Source organism: Callorhinchus milii, unplaced genomic scaffold (genome assembly GCF_018977255.1).
Source record: "Callorhinchus milii isolate IMCB2004 unplaced genomic scaffold, IMCB_Cmil_1.0 Scaffold4, whole genome shotgun sequence".
Lineage (NCBI taxonomy): Eukaryota > Metazoa > Chordata > Chondrichthyes > Chimaeriformes > Callorhinchidae > Callorhinchus > Callorhinchus milii.
Genome location: NW_024704745.1, coordinates 38,398,049 through 38,415,365, shown reverse-complemented (window position 1 = coordinate 38,415,365; position 17,317 = coordinate 38,398,049). Strand labels below are relative to the sequence as shown.

The following is a 17,317-nucleotide window of genomic DNA, read 5'->3' as shown; positions in this document are numbered from 1 at the left end:
AGACCTGGGTTTGATTCCCAGCAGGGCGAAACCTTGGGCAAGTTTCCTTTCTCCACACGCCTAATAATCCCTCAAGAAAAAAAGCAATAATAAATTGGTCACTTCAATCCACGACTGTTTGTGGAACACTGCTGTGCACATTTAGCTGCCGCTTTTCTCCCACAAATATACGGTCAATTCACTTCACAGTGTATTCTGTGAAGCAATTTAAGACGTCTAGAAGACATGAAAAGCGCTACATCAAAATGCAAGGATTGTTATTATTTATAATATATACATTTCTGTGGTTGTCACACATTCTCAACTTTAGTGCATGGTTTTGTCAAACTGTTCTGTTTCTTCAGTATTGGTGAAGTTGAAGCTCAAAAGCATATTGCATTTTGCCTTGTCTCCTATTTGAATTTTTCTGCAAGGTACTTCAAAATATATGAGTTGTGACAGAAACTGATCATTAATAAAATATGTACTATAGCACCCTGCTGTTAATAAACAGTTGGTTTTGCTGTCAGCTAACATCTGACAAACATTCACCGTCTGGAGTAATGGATAGGTAGGAGGGAATTACATGGCAGTAATACAATTAAGGTGGCTCAGAAGATGTCAAAAACTGAGCGATGGAGGCTAACAGAGTTTCTACATGTCAGTGGATCTGGTTCTGTCACTGACTTTAACTCACTTTTACCATTATGTACAAATTCAGGGCTTGCTGCTGCAGGTTTCAACTTTTATCTCAGAGGTGTTTCAGCTCCCTTGTGCTATGCAAAAGTGTATTTTGTAAGTTTGTATGATGCAGATGTTTATGATATTTGTAAATCCATGACATGACACATTGTAACAGATAAAAGAGAATATTAGGTTGCAGGGAGATTTTTCGTACAGATAACCACTGGGAATAGTAAGTACATAACCTTAGATTACTATTTGCCTATTAATTTTCAGGGGGAGAGGAGGAATATGTATTGCTCAAATCATTTCATTTCTGGTCTCTGTGGAGCAATGCATAACATTGCTGTGACGTCAATGTACCAGAGTGGTTAGGACAATGTTCAATATTCACTTCTTACTGCTCTTGGTCTGAAACAAAGAAAATACTTGTCAGAGATTTTATTTTGATAAACCAGAGTCAGTTTGTAAAGTATGGAATTGTAAACATACTAAATCTAGGCTAAACCTTTAGACTGCTGATTAGCGATGTATTCAATATAATGCTTTTCTCTCTGCAATTTTTCCTCATCTCTTTCTGCCATTTCTTTTCTGAAGGCAGCAGCCAATCCAAGTATACATTCCCACAAGTACTGAGGACTCTTGTACCACATCCGGAGGTATCCATTCTTCATGGACGAAGCTGGATAGCAAATGCTGACAAGTTATTCTATCCTGGGAGTAACCAGAACTAAACCCAATTTTGTCCTTATTCAATATACACATTGGACATTTGCAAGAATCAGGAATAAGCTGATTTATTTTTGCTCTTGGGACATTGAAGACAATTCTAGTGCTTCCGCTGCCACCTCAGCTGAGATTGACAAATTCAGTAATAGTCTAGAGAAGAAATTGGAGACAATTCTGGTCCATCTCAGTGCCATACCATTTTATGGGGTAGAATTTGTGGTATTCTGGATTCTCCCAGTGATCTGACTGTTTGCTGGTTAAAAAAGGGAAACCAATGTCATATTGTCGGTCTCCGGGTGTGGGTGAGGATCATTGTTGAAGTCCATATTAAGAGTTTTAACTCAGAGGAAATCTCTCATTAATTATCCCTATATGGAATTAAACCATCAATTCCTGACTCACACTAGGAATATCTCTGTTGAAAGCAAGTGGCGTCCTGGTGGGGAGAAGGTGTCTGTGGGTGAATCCTAAGTCAGAAGCAGTGTGGTTGTGAAGTTAAATGCTCAGTTAAAGGAACTGGATCAAATTTGCAAAGTTCCTTAATGCATTTCTTGTCTTAATTAAAACAAGAGTAAGTTATTGTGGGGAACATCTCTAAAGTAATAAGCTCACTTGGGTGAGCAAAATGTAACAAATAAAGGTTCATGAGGTTCAGGAATCCTCTTTGGTATACACAACACCAAAATATGTCAGGAAGAGGTAGAAGGAAGATTATGAATATTTGAGCAGGAGAGGAGGATTTGTAATTTATTTAAAATCATAATAATCCTTGCATTTGATAATAATCCTTGCATTTGATACAGTGCCTTTCACGTTTTCGAGATGTCTCAAAGCGCATCACAGAATATACTGTAGTCAATTGACTGTTTATTTTGTGGGCAAAACGTTGCAGCCAATGTCACACAGCAGTGTCCCACAAACAATCGTGCTTCGAGTGACCAAATACCTTTTTTTAAAGGAATTATTACCTCCAGAAAAATGATTCGCCAAATGACGAACAACTGGGTTCCTACTTACTGCTAGGTAAACAGAGGCATGTGGAGTAAGGAAACTTGCCTAACATTTGCCTAAAATCAATTAAAACCTAACTTTTCATTATTGAATTGAAACAAAAGTTGAGAACAAAAGACATTATGAACACTTCTGAAGAAATTTGGCTTCTAAGAAGTAACCTAAATTAAAAATAAACAATACAAATGAAAAATTCTGACTGTAAAATGTTCAACTTCCATTACTTCTGTGGTTTTAACAAGTATATTCTCTGGTAAGCTTAACATTGTGATTTCAAGTGATCTTGCCTTTTATAATTTTATTATATCCTTATAATTATATTTATTTTGACAGAAATTATACTTTTATATGATTACTACAAATTTATATTAGATTAAACAGGCATAATTTCAATTCCATTGTCTTCCTTTGTGACAAAACATATGTGCAACAAATCAGTTTTGATGTCAGGCTTAATACCTCCCATTCTGCTAGAGAAATTCTGTCAGAAATCTGCCTTGTAATGATGGTCTCATTTATAAAATTTTCATTATTCACTTCTTAGCATTTGTAAGTCATCTTTAATTTTTCTGAATTAAAATAAATTATTACATTATATTAATTGCCTTAAGTTGATGGTTATCAAACATAAAGTAAATGGAAATAGCAATCTAACAAGGTGATATAATTATTTTTTTCAGTAGACCATCTTCTGAATACTTACAATATGAAAATGAGAACCCAAGAGATACAAAATCAATATAACATTTTATAGAACAAATTAAACAAAAGATTAACTTCAGCAGTGATTATTATTATAAAGCCAGTAGTATTTCAAGTAATATTTTTGTGATGATCAAACATTTAGTCAGCATGTGAGGTTCCACATTAGGCACAACATAAAGCATAAATGTTCCTGCCAATCTGGACATCAGTGGACTCTGAGAGGGTCCAATGATAGATTCAATTGAGCCAATCTGTTTAGATAACTGTCAAGTCAATTTCCATGAAGTGTTTTCGTAATCTAGTTCAATAAGAGTGACTGAGTTGCGAAAAGCAACTTCTACCGGTAATGAAAATGCATCACACTGACTCACGGAAACTGTTTTCTAAAAGTGAGTTGTATTGAGTTACCGTTGCTGACTTTGATTAGGGATCACCACAAACCCTGGTGATTTGCAAAGATGTAATATCCCTTTGTATCTCATCTCCTACATACCCCAAGTTTGGATTTAGGGAACAGTTTGGGAGAAATTCTGACCCTTCTTCATATTTTATATACACAGTGAAGGAAGATTTCATATCATGTGTGACATGACTTTTTGAGGTGGCATATTTGCCCACAAATTCTCTCTAGCCTTGGCCTTAAAAACTGTCTGTCTTGAAATTGAACATGATTCAAAATTGTGGTTCATTCTTCAACTCCACCATTAATTTGGAAGCCGGTTCTGTGGAAAACTGGCTTTCAAACAGACTGAATTTAAAAATGTTCCACAGCTATATGATCTTAAATTTTAGGACAAAAATGGACTTTCAGGTTGAGACTAGGTAAAATTCCTGGGGTATATGGCTTCATGGAGATTGGGTGTTCAATTCTTGTGCTATCCATCCTCTTGTTGTCTTGTCGTACTTGCTTGTTATTTTCCAATCCCATTTTGCATCTTATATGCCACTGTAAGGTCCCCTCTGAAGCTTTTTGTTTCAAGGCTGAGAGATCTAGCTTATCCAGTTGACAATATTTGTTTTTTTGCACAAATCTTACTTACCCTCTCCAATCCTCTAAATAACTTCTCCAACTGAACCTATATAGTTCTGATGAAGGGTAACAACCAACACTTTAATCAGTCTTTCTCTTTGAAACACTGATTTACCTGCTGTGCTCTGCCAGTTTTTTGAAGGTTTCATACTGTGAGTTAAATATCTTGCAAAAAGTAAGCATGCTGAAATATTTTCATCAAATGCACAAACATAATCTTCCATCAAGGAGTGTAGCATTTAAATTGTTTCAGTTCCAATGCTATTTAAATGCAAATCTCCCTACTTCACAAGAAAGAAAATAATCTACATAAATGCATGATGCTTGTAGTCATGATCTTATGACACAAATAGCCTTGTAGGAATCTCATAATATGCATATTGGCAGGTTCTCAAATAAATCAAAGTTAGAACAAGTGTGACTATCTCAACAAAAATCTTGTGTTTGGATTGCAGATCAATTCCCAAACATCTTTGACTTCTAAATAAAAATTTTACTTAAGTTTGAGAAAATAAAATAGCACATAAAATAAAATGAGTCCTGTAGTGTAGTGGTTAGAGCATTCACCTCGCAGGCAAGAGGACATGTGTTTGTTTCCTGGGCACAGTGAAACCTTAGGCAAGTTTCCTTACTCCATCTGCCTCTATTTAGCTAGCAGTGAGTAGGAACCTGTTTGTTAGTCGATTGGAAGAACACTTTTCCCAGGGTGATAATCCCTTAAAAAAAATGTTTTTGGTCACTCAATCTATGACTCGATTGGTTACTCAATTGGTTTCCTTCAAAAAAATAATAATAATAAATTGGTCACTTCAATCCATTACCATTTGTGGGACACTGCTGTTCGTATTTGGATGCTGAGTTTCGCCCACAAAATACGCAGTCAATTCACTTTACAGTATATTCTGTGAAGCTCTTTGAGATGTTCGAAGATGTGATAAGGCACTATATCAAATGCAAGGATTATTTATTATTATAAACATGCCTGAACAATGATTAATATTTTCTGACTGCTGCACTCTGATCCCTTCCCTATAATGACTCCACCAGGTATTCTACCTATCTGTTTTCAAAACACTTCTAAAAACCTTTCTCTTTGACTGTGTCTTAATAAGTGCAAGTTGCTATTTTATTGTATCTCAGTTAATTTGTTTTAATAAAAAAAACATTTTAAATGGTGCAGTCCAAAATGTAAGCATTGGTAGTATGAAGGCTGTAAGAATTGCTCACTAAAATGATTTAACCCAAAGTATTTTCATCTTTGGGACTGAAATCCAATGCAGATTGATGAGGCAGAAATCTTCCCCTAATGGCCTAAACTCTTATGTGAAATTAAATTGGTGGTTAGTCTTAATCTAGATCTCAATTTGGAAATGAGCCATCTGTACAAAACTGTGCTCAAATATAACTCAATTGGCATTCATTGAGTAATTTCATAGTCAACACTGCCAACAATAAAATGTGGTTCTGATGAAATAGATAGAAGTATTGTAGTTCATCCCACAGTCCGTTAGCCTCACTCCCTCCCTTGCCTCCTACAATGCTTATCTCAAGACCCTCCTCTTCGACTGCGCCTTTGATCTCCCTCCTATCCCTACACTCCCATCCTTCTTCCTCTCCTGATCCCAACCTCCAGATCAGGTCCAAATCCTTTATGTGAAAGGTGCTAAGCAAATGTAATTTGTTGTTGTAGTTCTTTTGCATTTGCAATTTTGGTCCATATCCACAATAGTAGAGAGAATGTTAAACCGGCTTTAGCATTATTTCTTGCTGGTTTCCTACTACTGTATATCTTTCCCCTGCTAATTTTGAGTGGGCCAGTCAACATCAATGTCACATTAAATCAGCTATCAAGATCAGGATTGTTGGGTGACACCATAAAAACTCCAAGACAAACTCGGAAGCCAAGAACAACACCAGTTAGAAGTTTTAGTTTTTCACCTTCAAAGCCGTCCATGGTTTTGCTCCCCCCTACTTCTACGACCTCCTACCCCCTACCATCCTGCTTGCACCGTCCGCTCAGCAGGCTCTGGCCTGCTTCACGTCCCCGCCTCGCTCGTCCCACTAATGGAGGGCGGACCTTTTGCCACTCTGCCCCCACCCTCTGGAACTCCATCCCACAGTCCCTCTGCCTCGCTCCTCCCTTGCCTCCTTCAAGACCCATCTCAAGACACCCCTTCTTCGACCATGCTTTCGATCTCCCTGCTTCCGCCCCCGCCCTGCACCCTCCTCGATCCCGATCCCGATCTCCAGCTTGTGTCCGAAACTCTGACTGTCCAGCACCTTGGGACGTCCTCCCGAAGTGAAAAGCGCTATACAAATGTAATTTTGTTGTTGTTGTAAAAAGAAGCAAACAGAATCCTTAGCTTAATATATGGAGGTACAGGATATAAAAACAATGGGATAATGTTGAATTTGTACAATACAGTACAAACTATATTTGGAATATTCTGTACAGTTTGGGTAAGTTTATATATGAAAGATTTAAAACCAATAGAAAATTTTATAGTATAGATTGCGGTATCGATTAATTATGATGTTAGCTGCATTGAGGGTTCCCACTTATGATGAGAGACTTGAGAATTTAATGCTTGTTTTACTTTTTCTGAGAAGATTAAGGGATCAACCAGTGGATATTTTCAAGATTATAAAAAGTTCTGAGGATGTTAACAGTATTAGATTATTTTCATTGGTCAGTGAGCTTGTAACAAGGTACACATTTAAATTAATCTCAAACAGAATGAAAGGGAAGATTAGAAATCATTTATTTATAAAATATGTGATAAGAAAACGGAATTCTCAGCCATCAGCTGTTGTTGAAGCAGGAGTCCATTAATTCTTCCAAAAGGAAATTAGAAAGACTTTTGAATAGGAGGAATATGAAAGAGAATGTGAAGCATTCAATGACTCAGATGGAGAAAAGCACCCGCACTTGTGCTATAACAATACAGTTGGGAGCACAATACCTGCACTAAATAGGATCAAGTTCATTGCAGATATGAAATTAGTGCAGATAATAAGTATCTGTGTGTTTGTGTGCTTATGTGTGGTTCTTTGCCTTTCTAACTGTGTATGGGTGTGTGTTTCTCTCTCTTTGTTTTTATAACAATATTTGCAACTATATTTTCTAACTGTGTGTCTCTCTCTGGACTTATATGGATCTTGGATTTATCTTCAATAATAAATAATACCTTAATTTCATGAGGTACCTTTTATGTCTGTAGGATGTCTTAAAGAGTTCCAGTGATTATACTATGATGTGTGATGACTGTATATTTGTAGACAAACACAACAGCCAATTTGCACACAATGTCCCACAAACAGCCATTAAATGAATGAACACATTTGTCTTTCCTTGAGCAGTTGGATACTTTAACCTAAAAAACATTTCCTGACATTGTGTTTCAACTTAATTTCAGGACTATAACCTGCTACAGAGAGTTGGTGACACATGGGGTTCCACTATATATTGTTTTATGATTTTCTTGGCCTGGGAAAGAATGAATGAAAACTTCTAGAACAGTGAAACCTTGAAATAAAGAATGGAATTTGAAAGCTGAAAATAAACAGATAAAGGGGTGAATGTGTAGTAAAATACAGATCGTACAACACAGAAAATGAAGCAGAGAAGACTAATGATGTACAAAGAATTTGAATGTATATACGATGAAAGATGAGCAAATATTTTCATATCAAAAGTTTTTTATGTTTAGGTTCTGTTTTGCAATTAAGAAATATGCAATTTGTTTGGATATTATAGTGTTGCATAATTAGATTTGCTAGGCGCCCCATCAATATTTAACACTTTTGTGAAGTTGTGAGAGTTCCATTGCAGCTAAAAGCTTATTGGCTCTAATTTTACTCAATGAGGATATTTTCTGCTTATATCAAGTTAACTCCAACATCCAGATGTGAGAGTCTTAAATTCCATTTCAAAACACAACAATAATTATTGCTCCAGTCTTGTGTTATTTCCTACCGTCTGAGTAGTGTTTAAAAAGGGATCATGCTCCATCCAAAGGCATTGTTCAATAGGGCATTTTCTTCAACCCTAAGGGTCTATATAGCTAAGATCTCTCCACTAAGCTCAGGATATTCACTCACTCTCTGTCTTCCTTCCTAGTTAACAATAGAAGCAATATTGAAGGTAATGAAGAGAGAATATCTATTGTAAACCAAAAGCAAATCAACTTGTATGGGTTATTATTCATGTTTGGAGATTGAAACTGAGGACTGAGTTTATCTGGGGCTGCAAGGTTAATAGTTCCACAATTAGAATAGTAAGAACAAGAGAGATTACAGTTTGAAAAGAGAAAAATGAAGAGCAGTAATCACCACTATTAGGGAATAGAGGCAGCTGGAGGTGGAAGAGGCAGGAGAAAGCTATGAAAACATATTAGGGTCGCTCATCCAGTAAAACTAAGGTCCATTCAGAACTTTTGAAAGATCTCCTCAAAAAGGGTTTAGGACCAAGACAATAATCTGAACAGGTGAATTGGAACAGGGTGCAGAGTGGAAACTGGTGAGTGGTGTGCTTTAGAGGCTGGCGTATTCTGCTGCTCATATTCTCACCTATACAAACCTCTGCAACCCCATCATCCCAGTCCTTGCCAGGCTCCACTGATGTCCTATTGCAGAATAGATCAATTTCATGATCTTTGATCTTTGCACTTACAAATAATTCACTTCCTCGCTCCTTCCTACCTCTCCAACTTGCTTATATCCCACTCCACTCCCTGACCCCTTTGCTCGGCTGGCTCCTCTTTTTACACCATTAGCCACTGTGCTTCCAGCCTCTACACCCTGAAACTCTGAAACTCAGTGTCTCAATTCCTCTGCTTCAACCCCTCCTTACCCATCCTTAGATCACATATGAAAACCTTTCTCTTTGATTGTGCCTACAGTTATTACCCCCCTTCAACCACACCAACTTGCATATAGCATCTTTCATGTGAGTAACGTCTTGCAGCATTTAACAGGGCAGACTTGTTGGGAAGATTATTTTTTTCTTATTCTGCCACTGTTAAATACTCTAAGAAGCTAACCACATGAAGGGTGCTATGTAATTGCAAGTTGGTGTGGCGGTTTGAACTGGAACAGGATTGTAGCTGGAGTCACAAGAGGCGATGGGATTGTGACCTGCTTAAATATTCACAGTTAAGATTTTTTAAAAAGCAAGGGAATGGAAAAGCGTGACCTTATCCTTTTTGGACAGGCTGTGGGGTTTCCGTAAGACCATGAAACTCTGTGCCATACCATGTGATATGCAGAATAGTAACTCTGCTCCATACCATGTGATATGCAGAATAGTAATTCTGGTAATACTGATCAGTTGGTATTTTCAACCTTCTTGCATTAAAATAACATCAGACTGGGGATGAATAGAAACAATTTACTGGGGTGAAAATCTCAGTGAAATGGCTGAACATCCAACTAGCCTATTGAATAGATTCCAACAAGAGCTGAAGAATAGTTTCTGGTTAAAAAACTACTCATTGAGTCTGATAGTTTAAGGGAATGAGAAAACATCAGCAAAATGTTGGACAAACAATCCCATTCACAGTTACTGCACACAAGCCTCATACCGTGTACACTATTTTATTGATTTAGTTGTGTTTGTTTGTTTTACTATTTGTGCAGCCAGAGATCATTAAAGCCCATAAAGTATGGACCGGCCTCTTCATACATAATGACTGATGCAGAAGCAAAATCCATTATTTTGAACAGCAAGCATTGGAAGATTATAAGTATTAAAAACAGTTAAAAGAATACAAATTAGAACAGAACCACAGACGTAGTGACCGGACCGAAAAGTAAAAAACAAATATGTAGGCTTGCTCTGGGATCTATAATCGAGAAATGCCATAAAGCAAAAGCTCCAGCTAATTTTTCATGACTCCATTACTCTGATTACTTCGACTGGCCACCTTGCATACAAATAGATATGATTTATGCAAGTGCCTAATCATGTATCACTCAGTTCAAACTGATTCAAATTAGTTACAGGGCAGACATGTTGGGATGATTGATTTTTTCTTGCCCTGAAGATGTGCTGTTTCCCATGTTAAATACATATACAGTGTGAATGTTTATATAAAATTGTATAAAGATAACAATTATTGATTGATTTCAAAGTAGTCCTTCACAATGTTCTCTTGCTTTGTTGCATTTCTAAATCAATTACTGCTTTAACTATCTTTGTGAATTAATTGATAAATTAACTTAACTTTATACCTAATATCATATTGATGTTTCTTTTTGGAAACAGTGATCACTTTTGTAAAAGTTACTGAGCAGCGATCTACTATAGAACTAAGTGTCCAATTATCCATAACGGTAGATGGGACAACTGGTGAAAAAAAAATGCTGATATTCTCAACATGCTGTTCTGAAGTTAGGGATTAAGGCACGTTACGAAGCAGAGGAGAGGGACATTTACGTTGCATTTCTCTTCTTGTGCCGTGGAACTAGGAATAATGTATACTGAAGTGGGAATATGTTCCCAGTTCATCAAACAAAACAACTTCAATTTGCAGACATTCGTAGTGAGCACCAGATAACTTTAGGAAGATACAAGTGTGAATTCCCACTTTGTTCATTTTTCATTCTGAGTCCAGCAGAAAGACAGGTATCTCCTTGTGGAGGAATTAAGTAATCCAATGAGAGTGTTCTCTTTGGGGCCTGATATTGTGTTCCTCCTGACAGCTGACTAAGCAACACATTTATATATTCAGTTCAGTCCTCTGAACGACTAAGGCACGTATTTGGAAAGACAACTGAATGGAAGACAATAGAAAGGGAATTTAAGGACGTGCAACCTTCAGCATCTTGGGACGTCTTCTCGATGTGAAAGGAGCACTACAAATGTGATTTTGTATTGTATTTGTGGATGAATATTCTCTATCTATTTTAAATATTAAATTGCAAGTTTTCTTTTTGAAGNTTTTTTTAAGCAAATTCTCCTCGAGTCTTTAAACCTCATCCACACATAAACAACCTATTGCTGAATACTGATTACCTGGGTCAAAATTCAGAATTTTCCAAAAAAAATCAGTATGAAATTAATTCTAAAGCTGAAATTACAAAGAGTCAAGACACAACATCACCAACATTTTTCATTTTGTAATGTCAGTTTACTGTTCTATTCATTTTAATGAGATGAACTGCAACAAAAATGAAAAACAGGTAAGAAACAGCTGAGAATTTCAAATTCCTATGGATCTGAATTTATTTTGTGATCAATTGAGTTTATTTTTTTTTAAAAAAGATGTCCATGTGGAATTGGGTGTTGTACTTGGTATGAATACTATTCTTTCAACTTGGCACTTGAGATTGAATCCAGCCAAGACAAAACAGATAATAGTCTTCTTCCACGAGAACTGCAATGCTACAAAAATTAATATGGGAGACTGCAATGTGGACAAGCCCACAGCATCAGATCACTCATAATTTTACATTAATTGGCATTGACATTGTTGCCTTAGTCAGACATACTACGGATTGATTGCACAGGAAATAGAATAATTCATACTTGTGCAGTAATGTTACTCTTCTAAAGCTGAGGAACATTGTTAAGAAGAACGGAAGGAGATACGTTACTCTTTTAAGAAGTATGTCGGAGTCTCTGCAAAAATTGAAAACAAACTATTTTGGGGGTAATAATTCCTTCAAAAAAATAATACTAATAAATTGATGACTTCAATCCATGACTGTTTGTAGGACACTGCTGTGCTTAATTGGCTGCTGTGTTTCACTCACAAAATATACAGTCAATTCACTTTACAGTATATTTTGTGAAGTGCTTTGAGACATCTTGAAAATATGAAAAGGCACTACATCAAATGCAAGGGTTATTATTATTAAAAACATTCTGATTGCTTTCACCAATGTCTCAGTGGTAAATGCAAGTGCTAGCAAGCTATTCCTCTACACAGAATATGAAAAGCTATATGCTGGCTTGTTCCGAGTTAATTAATCTCACTGCATATGTTAAATTGTAATAAAGGGGCCAAAATTTTGTACAGTATAATTTTGAATGTTAATTTAGGTCTGTCGTTTGTGGTAAAAAAAAGTGCATATATCCAAAATTTCAAAGCATTTTTTGTGTGTGTAAACAAAATCCAGGAACATTGGAACCTACACATACAAATTCCAGAGATAGATTGTTAAAATGGAATGCAAACTCTTTCTGGAGGAATGCATCCTGCTTACCTAATTCTGGAAAGTACAGTTTGGCAGGAATCAATGCTTGGGGACCCCACAGTGTGTGTTGGGGTACTTCTGGAGTCAAACCAGCTAACTCCCCATTGAGAGTACTGACCTAGTAAGCTTTCCCACTGCTTGTCCAGCTAGGACCTCCCTACCCATTAGGGTTTTGCAGAATTAACAGGGGCTGAGTGGGATGACCCCCAATGACTGGTCTGCCCGTCCATTTCCTGTCGATGAGCCAGACTGGCTGTGCTGTCATCAGCAGTGACCTGGAATACTGCGTCCAAAGTCTATAAGTGGATTAAAACTCACAATCTTCTGCCCGAAAGGTTGCCAACTCAGCCAGGCTGACATGAGGTGAAGGTGGAAAATCAAATTATAGATAGAATATTACAAGGATTCATAGAAGCTGTGTCCAAGGTAAAAGTGTATGTAGAGAAGATTCCTAATCGTACATGTTACATCATCCTCTCAAGCATGTGTCACCTGTGCTAAAAGTAAAAGAAAAGCTTGACGATGAGAGTTTTGGCAGTGAAGGAACATCACTCCAAACAATGTGATTATTCCTCTATTCAAAAGGTGGCAGGAAATTAATTGGAAGAGCAGCCCATGGTAAGGGATCAAAGCGGGAGTGAGGATGCAAGCCAATTCCACTGCATAGAACTCATGGATATCTTTCCTTTCCATCTATCAATGCCAACCATGGAAGATTATGTTCTGCTGCAACATAATTTGTCACAAGGAATTCCTTGGCTGCAAGAGTGGGTTTTGAATGAGGTGAACAACCTTTTAGCAGAGGCAGTATACGACTGAAATGAAATTCCTCATCCTCTAGCATTGCAACTTGGATGCATATGTCAAACTCTTCAACCTAATTTTTTTTCTTTTCTTCAAGAAATGTGGAGGAGGTGGCACCAAGTAGACATACACGCAAACATTTATACAACTTTGGACTGTTACAAGGTATACAAGGTATATGTAGAAAGTTCTAATGATCTGAGAACTTTATCTCGCAGTTTTTTTACTTTGAGTTCTACTGTTAAATTACTATGGTATGGGCCCAAACGAGAATCTGAATGCATTAAAGACTGGTCGATTCTTTGTGAGTGCATTGGTAAGTATGCCTTTGTTGCATAATAACCCTGTTCGTTCCCTCCGCTCAGCAGGCTCCGGCCTGCTTCACATCCCGTGCCTTGCTCATCCCAGGCGGGCCTTCCGCCACTCTGGACCCATCCTCTGGAACTCCATCCCGCAGTCCTTCCATCTCACCCCTTCCCTCGGGGCCTACCTGAAGACCCTCATCTTCGAACGTGCTTTCCATCTCCCTGCTTCCCTCCATGCCCTCCCCCCCACCACCTCGACCTTCAGCTCAGATCTGTAACTCTATCTGTCCAGCGCCGTGGGACATCCTCCCGATGTGAAAGGCACTATACAAATGTAATACAAATGTAATTTTGTTGTTGTAAGTGATTTTTTTTTCTCATTCGCTCATGTCAGCACACACGTGTGGATTATTAATTTAGTTCCAATGCGCTGATGATGATTTTCACTTGTCATAATGGGTGAAGTGAAAGATTAATGTTAGCAATGAGCCAATAGCATGTAAGTCCATAGGCTTTTTAAAATAAATCATCCTGCTATGTTTTACATTAAATTCTAATAAAAAAAGTCTGTCACATTTTCTAACTTTACATTGTGTTGGGAGGGGGCAGAGGGATTTGTGTATTTTGTGTCATAGAGCAGTTAGAATCACATGCGCAGGAGAAAATGACCAGTGGATTATTTCATTTCCTTAATGGAGTATGTCCCATGGCATCCTAAAAGCATCATGTCAGGAATGCTGCTGGTGTCTGGGCTTCAACACATAGCACGGTGTTTTTGGTACCTACCATCCACCTGGTGAAGGCACAAACCCGTATCTGTCGGATGTCGACCGACTAGTGACTATCTTCCTTGTGGTAGTGGGATTGGGGGAGGTGGAGGTAAGCGGGGTCTCCTTGGAGCTGAACTGGTTTCAAGGTGACATGTGTGGCAATGGAATGTTGGAATTGAGCCAGCCCTCTGCGGCGGTCTCGGTAGTCTGGTTCCTGAGCCAGGCTGTTCCATAGTATTCCAGGGCACTGCTGATAACTTTGTGGAGTCCTGTAGCTCAGTGGTTAGAGCACTCGCTTTACAAGTGAGAGACCTGGGTTCAATTCCAGGCAGGGCGAAACCTTGGGCAAGTTTCCTTACTCCACACGCCTGATAATAATCCCTCAAACAAAACAATAATAAATTGTTCATTTCAATCCATGACTGTTTGTGAGTTTTGAGACGTCGAGAAGACGTGAAAAGCGCTATAATAATCCTTGCATTTGATATAGCGTTTTTCACGTCGGGAGGACGTCCTAAAGCGCTTTACAGAACACACTGTAAAGTGAAATGACTGTATATTTGTGGGCGAACGCGGCAGCCAATTGCGCACAGCAATGTCCCACAAACAGTCGTGGATTGAAAATGACCAATTTTTTTTATTATTGTTTTTTTTTGAGGGATTATTATTAGGCGTGTGGAGTAAGGAAACTTGCCCAAGGTTTCGCCCTGCCCTATATCAAATGCAAGGATTATTATTATTATTATTATTATTATGACAGCACAGCCAGCCTGGCTCATCAGCGTGGACCTGGAAGGGCAGACTAGTCACTGGAGCAGGGAATCATCCCACTCAGCTCCTGTTAACCCTGCAAGCCAAAGCCCTTACAGGTAAGGTGGTTCTAGCTAGACAAGCAGTGGGCAAGCCAGACAGCGATATCAATGACTAGCTATGCAGTTAGACTCCAGTATTAGAGAGAGAGTGTGCATTCCATTCCAACAATCTGTCTCTGAAATTTCCAGGTGTTGGTGGGTTGCATGGAATTCTCAGTTTGGTTTGGATACCCTTAAACATAATGATGAGTTTCCGCATGTCAGACACCCAGCAGACCTAAATAAATAGCTGTATCCACTTATCCCTGATAACATCCTTGGAAATGTAAGCTGTATTTGCTCCAGAATTACACTATCCTTACAGCAGTATGGAATGATAGCCTTCAATCCATAGAAAAATAGTCAAGGAAATGCTTTCTGCACTTTTGTTCAGCTACGTCTTTTATTTTAGGTCTGTTTCATTAAACTTTGACCCAATTCTATAATAAATAGAGGATGGTAAAAAATTGTGAGTTGCTGAATTTAAAATTTATCTCACGAATGAACAGATCTGAATGACTCAGGTCTGAATGACTCACAGGGGTACCCATATATTCCGTAGGTCCCACTCTAAAGTGAAGTAAATTTTAAAACCCTTGGTTCAATCAGGACAATTTGGTGGTGTATAAATAGGATAATGCAAAACATATCACTGTATTACTATATTAATCAGATTTTATATTAATTATATTCAAATCGGAACTACAATATTGCAGCTGAGACAGGCGGATAAGGACACAGATGGAGATTCCCACCACAATACAGGATTATTCTAAAGTGGTGCCAAACTCAGAAGAGCAACAGTAACAACAACCGAAGAGGGATGCAGGCACCTGAAATCATGGGCGGTGCCTGCTGCCCCTCTTTCAGGCCCACAATCTTTTAAATTTCCCGTGCTCTAACCATTGACCAACTTGGGCCAGCCACGTGCCCTAGTCCTCAAGCTCTCTGGCCCAGAGTCTCCACCCTTCTCAGCTCAGCCCCAATACCAAGGGAGAGATGGCAGCATCAATACCTTAAGAAGCCTTTAGCCTTCCTACCCTGAAGTACTAGTGCCTGTTACAATATATATGGATGGCATATCAATATATCTTCATCAATATCAACTTATGGGCTTATATCTGCCCATAATTTAGAAATTGTAGGCAGATTTTGGCACAGCAATGTAAACTTTAATTATAATGTGGAATTGAACTGCAATTTTATCTTCCTAAACTTCATGGACAATATACGTACACAGTATAACAAGAATATAAGCACATTTTTTTAAACATGCGTATGCAGCCTTCCCAGTATCTGCCACTAACAGTGTACACTTCCTAATATAGTTCCTTTCTAATCTACCAATTTTAAATTGTATTTTGACTTATAGTTGTTTCGAATGGCACAGGCATGATGGTCTGAATGGCCTCCTCTGTTAAAAATACTGCTGATTGCTGGAGTTAGAAATTTAGACTATCACTTCAGCATATGATTACATTTCAAAGCATTTCTTGAGTTATTTCTGGGAACAGAGAAAAGCATAATTGAAAAAAAATTACAAACAAATTATCAGTTGAAAAAGCAGTTATCTCATTTATTCCAATAAAATATGCAAATTGAAATCACTTAATACAGCAACAAAATAAAAAAAACACTGGAGTGTTTCATATAAAAAGAATGAAAAAAGATTTTAAAATAAGTGAGGATTCACACCAACCACTCAATGTTTCATTCTGGTAATTAAGCAGTGTTCTTCACATGTGGTGGTGTGTGATTAGCACACAACAGGTAAGAGTATGGAGCAACGATTGTTATAGTTGGTCATTTAGATATTCTTCATTGAATCCTCTCATGTACGGCCTCTGTGAGCCCATCACCCCTACACGTGGTTGTCTCTACTGGCTCTTAATTCACCAGCAGATTAAATTCAAGATCCTTTTAAAACCATCACGACCTTCCCACTCTACCTCCTGTGTCACTGCTACCCCAACTACTCTCCCCACTCAGCAAATGGCTTGCTTCTTGTCTACTCCCAATCCACCCTCCACCCTACCATTGGTTGCTGAGCGTTCAGCCATTTTAACCCTCTTTCTGGAACTCCATTCCAAACAATCTTTAACTCTTCCCCTACCTTCCCACTTTCAAAACCTGCCTTATTGTTTATCATTTTAACCTGGCGATTGACCATCTTCCTTCTTCAACTCTCCTCCTCCATTCAGCCTTGTAAAGTGCTTTGGAAAGTCTAACATGAAAGGCTTTATATAATTG

At 38.0% G+C, this 17,317-nt stretch overlaps 1 non-coding gene across 1 annotated transcript; it reads left to right on the top strand.

The window, feature by feature from the left end:
* Positions 1–14,481: 14,481 nt before the first annotated feature.
* Positions 14,482–14,553, top strand: trnav-uac. The gene has a single exon. It is a non-coding gene; the product is annotated as a tRNA-Val (tRNA).
* Positions 14,554–17,317: the final 2,764 nt, after the last annotated feature.